The sequence below is a fragment of the Miscanthus floridulus genome, chromosome 11 (assembly GCF_019320115.1).
Source record: "Miscanthus floridulus cultivar M001 chromosome 11, ASM1932011v1, whole genome shotgun sequence".
NCBI classification, from domain to species: domain Eukaryota; kingdom Viridiplantae; phylum Streptophyta; class Magnoliopsida; order Poales; family Poaceae; genus Miscanthus; species Miscanthus floridulus.
Genome location: NC_089590.1, coordinates 66,303 through 72,302, shown reverse-complemented (window position 1 = coordinate 72,302; position 6,000 = coordinate 66,303).

Below are 6,000 nucleotides of genomic sequence, written 5' to 3'. Positions count from 1 at the left end.
CATTCGGGCTAGGACTCCAGTCATCCGGTCGACGACCATGTCTGGGGTGTGTTCCACTGCTCCCCTCATCGGTCCGGCCGGGGTCCACGTTGCCTGCCTCAGCGCCGCCCGATGGACGTCATCATCATGCCAGGTCTGACGCCGGTTGCTAATGACGCCGCGAGCGTATTGGTTCGGTCTGAGCCGTTCGCGCACAGGGGGTCGGTGTGGAGCAGGCACTGGGTCGGACCATGGTGCAGTTGTGGCCTCCTGTGCCACGCTTGGCGGCTTTAGCGGTGAGCGGATGGAGCAATTCGTCTGGTGCGTCCCCACTCCCTTGGTGGGGAGAGAGGCCGTGAGTCGGTGTCGTGATGCGGAGCTCTCCGCCTGCTGAACGACAGTAGTCTCCACAAGCACCCGAAGGTTCTGGTGGACTACCCGCTCCTAGGGGTTGACAGGCTCAGGGATGCCACATAGAAGCATCGCCGCAGCAGTGATGTTCTGGCCAGCCTAGGCGAACCATGGGGGATCGTTCCCGTCCACGATGTTGCGCTGGACCAGGCAGGCGTGACCTTGAGCGCCGCTCGCTAGGTCACATGCACAGGGCACACCGTGGTGCACCGACACAGGTGGCGGCTGGTTCTACCGCCTTTGTCGTAGCTCCTCGCCGTGCCTCTATGCACACGCGAGGGCCCCCGCATGAGGGTCCGGAGGGGTGTGGGTTTGTATAGACTCTGCTACCACCGGCGACTGTCCTAGAGCGTCCACCATAGCGCACTCCTAGGACGGACGGTGGCTAGGTGCCACGTCGCGGATGCTGGAGCCGTCGCTCTCAACGTTGTCATCTAGGAGCTCATGGAAATAGGTGGGAGCATAGCTCGCCATTCCCATGAATTTAGATGTGAGAGGGGGCGGTGCTAGCATCCTTCGGAGCCCCGAGCATATGCGTCCGTGGAGGATTGTGGTGCGGACAACGCGGTCCCTCCGGATAATCGGCGGAAGATAGTAAACAGTGAATGAATAACAGCATGTACATTACTCATAGCAGGGTTTGAGCAGAGCGTTTGCTCAGAATGAAGCGTAGGTGCCTCATCGTTGAAGTCGTAGGGAGTCCCGAAGCCGACAAAGGGCGCCCCTCCATCGGGCGCTGGGATGGGGGCCTCCTCGTAGAGTTGGACCACACCGAGCTGGTCAACGACGAAGTCCAGACTCCCAAAGAGGAAGGTCTAGGATAGCTCAAAGGTGGGTGGAACCCACATCCCAATAGGTGGGAGTGCAGGAAACTCCAACAAGCCAAAGCGAGTCGTATCGCTTGAGCCCGCCATGGCGAAGATGACGGAAAAGTGGGCCATCCGATGACCAAAAGCGTGAACGTACGACATCTTCCCCACGGACGGCGCCAACTATCGGTGCAAAAAGTGACCAACACATAAATATTTGTAGTTTTGTCGTACGTTGTGATCGGATGTGGCCTAGCACTCAATGACATAGGGTTTATACTGGTTCAGGCATTGTGCCCTACGTCCAGTTTGAGTTGGTCGATGACTTTATTCCTAAGCCTAGGTGCTTGAAGTTTGCGGTGGGGTTACAAATGAGAAGGAGAAAGATGGGGGTGCAAGAGGTTCGGTCGGACTCTGGTCTGAAGGACCGAGAGAGATAGGAGCTCCGCTATGTGCTAAGTGTTCAAGCGTGTGCTCGAGGTCTGAACCTGGTGGTTCTGTTGTTGTGTGTTGAATCAATCATAAGTGAACTGATGGATCTCCCTATTGGGAGAGAGCGCATCCCCTTTTATAGATGAAGGGGACGACTTTACAAGAGAGAGAGAGAGAGTACGTAAGCTACTAAGTCTTGTTGCTCATGTCGTCGAGTACAAGGTGATTGTAGGCGCCCACAATACTATTGATGTCAGACGCATGTGGGAGGTTTTATCGTGTCCTACCAGGTATGGTAAATGCCGGTGCCCACAACACTATGGATGCCCAGATGCATGTGGGGGGCCTTACCGTGTTTGCCTGGTACGGGAATTGATAGTGCCCATAACATTGTAGGGTAAATGTCGGCGTCCTCATTACTGTTGGGGTTCTAACATGTCTGGAAGGTTGCAGGGCACCCTTCTGACATGTTTTGTCTATACCGCCTTGCGGTCATGCAAGGTATGGTTCTTGGCGTTGTGGTTGACTTAAGCGCCCTGCCTTTACTTGCTCTGCCTATTTCCTAGTCCTTACCGAGCGGGTGTCCCCAGTTGGTTGGTCCTAGTCGGCTCTGACTGCGCCAGTCAGAGAAGAGCTATAAGCAGAGGTTTGGTGCATCCCTAGTTGGAGACACGGGTCAGAGTCGGAGGTGGCGTTGGCTAGGCCTTCCGGTCAGATAGGCGGGTCAGAGTCGGAAGCAAACCAGGCCTTCCGTCGAAGAGGCGGGCCGAAGTCAGAAGCGAGTGTCGTTCCTCCTTGGCCAGGCCTTCCGGTCGGAGATTGGATCGCCTTTTGGCTTGTCGCTTGGTATTTGGGTCGGCCTAGGAGTTGTGCGTCATTCGCAACGTCGTCTGCTGGGCCGAGCCTTTGCTAGGAAGCTGGTCCTTGAGGAACCCCGGGTTCATGAACCCGACACAATGTGTGTCACCTTTGTGCTTGTGTGTTAGCATATTTTCACAAACATTTTCAAGGGTGTTAGCTTTTCACTAGATCCTAAATGCATATGCAATGAGTTAGAGCATCTAGTGGCACTTTGATAACCGCATTTCGATACGAGTTTCACCCCTCTTAATAGTATGGCTATCGATCCTAAATGTGATCACACTCTCTAAGTGTCTCGATCACTAAACCAAAAAGCTCCTAACAATTTCACCTTTGCCTTGAGCCTTTTGTTTTTCTTTCTTGTTTTCCAAGTCTAAGCATTTGATCATCACCATGCCATCTCTATCATCATGTCATGATCTTCATTTGCTTCACCACTTGGAATGTGCCACCTATCTCATAATCACTTTGATAAACTAGGTTAGCACTTAGGGTTTCATCAATTCACCAAAACCAAACCAGAGCTTTCACTAGTGTCTTTGTAATCATTGACGAACAGTCCGTGATTCTCTATGGATACTCTATGAATTTATTTATAGTGAAGGTATAGGTCGTAGTTATGAGTTTTGGTTAAGTGCAGGGTTGACGGACATTCTGTCCAAGACAATAGACACTCTGTCCATGTCGACAGAACCCATGTTCATAGTGTTGAGTTTGATTCAAACCTAGTTTGAGGGTTGGGTTCACTATGCATGTGTGAGATGTGTCCATGTTTCTTTTGGTGACATGATAGGCTAATGATAGCTAGGTTTTAGGCCTTAGTTATCAAGTGCAACTAATGATTTATGAATTTGTTTTATGCATGAGAAAAGAGAGATAAAGCTTGAGATTGGGCAATGACAACTTAGCTCTGAAATGGCTTCCCAAACCACGAAGATTGAAGCTAGGGCCTTGAGCAACCTTGATCCCAAGCTTAAAGAGGTGGATTTGGGCATTCATGATTTTCCTTGCAAAAATTTATGAAAATTGATGAGCCAAGAGATTGGAGAAGCTCATGAAGAGATTGAGCTAAGGTTGGCCTTGATCTCACCCTTGAGATGGTGGAGAGATCACCAAGCTTCATGCTTCATCCATGCATGGAGAGATTGGGGGGTTAGGGGGTTTGGAGATGATTTCAAGAAAAATGGAATGAGAGCTCTTGAGCTGACCATGACTAGAGGTTGAAATGGAGATGCTCTTGAGGTTGATGAGGTGTTGATCTTGTTGCCCTTTGCCTTCTCCCTTTCCCTTTCCTCCTCCATCCTTGTTCCTTTCTCTCTCTAGTTCTTACTTTATTCATCTTTCTTGAGACAGAGAGAGTAAGGGAGTGGAGAATGAGAGAGTGGGTGAGAGATGAAGCTGTCTCTGTTGAAGGGATGTCCAAATTCATGCTAGCAAGTGGGTCCACTAGGACGGAATGTGGGATAGCTCACTTCCCACTCAATTATGCTAATTCAGTGAAGTGATGGACATTCCATCAGATGCACCTGGATGTTCCATCAATTCCCTGATTTGAAGAAATTAATCCAGAGAAAGGGACCTTTGGCATTGGTGCCATTCTTTGGTGTCCTTGATATAGTTGTTGAACACAGTCGGAGAGGTCAAGGAGGTTGATTTGCATCTTTCGGAGAATATTTCTTGCGAGGTTAACTTTAGGTTGACCATGGTTGGCTTGAGTTGACTCAGGAGAGTCGATGAAGTTGATCTGCGAATTTTGGATCTTTGTCATTGCAGAAAGCATCAGGGATCTCCCTAAAAGGATGATAAAGTGATCCTTGGTACGGTGTTCAAAGATCTCTTAAAGGTCTTTAAGGAGGTTTTATTTGAAAGATTTAGTTGGAACGACTTTGGGTCGTGATAGTATGGACCTGGAGTATACCACTTAACAAGTTTAGTGATCTAAAAATGTATTTTCAAAGTTCATAGACCTAAGTGACATACCTTGATAAGTTCAAGAGCCTTTCCTGCATTTAATTCAAATATATAAAATACGCAAGTCCAGAGTTGATGTTAGAAACAAATCAATAAATATCTAAATTAGAATACAATAATAGAATATAGTAATTTGGATTAGAAAAACAAAGTATGTATATAATAAGTAACTCATGTAAATAATTTAATTAGTAAATTCAGAATAAATAAGTAAACCTTATTTCAATTATCATGTGGATCAAGAGGCGAAATACATGAACAAAAGAGATTGTATCAACTATAATTAATAAATAGTTAAATGGGGAACAAAAATATAATGACAAAACAATATTTTGATTTCCACTTGGGTTGGAAACCAAATGAAACATAAATAAATAAAACAATTGTTTATGTGGAATTGTTAAATGCTTGCTCTATTATAGGAAGCATTTTCAAAGACATGTGTTTTCTATTAACAGAGGCAGACAACATGCCCGCCTTTGGCAAATGATCACTGTTAATTGGCTATTTCCAAAGGTGATTGTGCGACCATTAAATGCTCACCTCTATAAATGTTTTTTCAAAAAAAAACAAAAAAAAAGTATCTTTGAGGAATTAACCCCTAACCTACTACATAATCATTAACCCCCAACCTACTACATAATCATAACACCTATTTACCGCTACACCACACACTCATTTGTAATTATATATGAGACGCTATCTTTTTATATCAACATTTGTAATCTTATATTAGAATGAACTCAAACAACTACAAAGTTTTAAAATTTGTCAAGCACTACAACTTTGGTATAGGATGTGTCTCTGAAAATTTTAAATTTTGAATCTCAAAATATGTGAATTTAAAACAAATATTTTAGACACTAAAAAATTCAAATAAAAAACTTATCAATAACAAACATGTTGATGAGGTTGGCCACTACAACTTTGGCATACATTAACTATGTGAACATTCAAGATCTTTAGAAATTCTATATTTTGTATTTCAAATCTATGAACTTAAAACACATATTTAGGACTCTAAACAACTTCAAATAAAAATATTTTCAATTATAAAGTTGTAGATGGTAGTGAGAACTACAACTTTGGTATAGACCATATCAACATCTGAGGTTGTTTGAAAATTTTTAAACTTTAAATTTCAAAACCCATGAACTTAAAATAATATTGGGACTTTAAAAAGTTTCAATTTTTTTTCAGCTACAGAGTTGTAGATCGTGGCAAGGGCTAAAATTTTAGTATAAAGCTTGTCTTCATCCGAGTTCATATAAAAAAATTATAAATTATCTTTTTAATAAACTATTTTTAGAGATGGACATCTAAGACATCCGTCTCTGAAATCGATTATCAAAGATGGGTGCTCAGAATGGCCGTAATAGCGATTTTTCAGAGACGGCATCCTAAGATATCTGTCGCTATTATTCGATGATTAACAGAACCGCCTTAAGACGCCCGTCTATCTGTATATGATTTTTAGAGGCGGGGATTTGTTGGAGGCTGTCTGGCCATTTACACAGACGATCTCTAGATGTGTTCA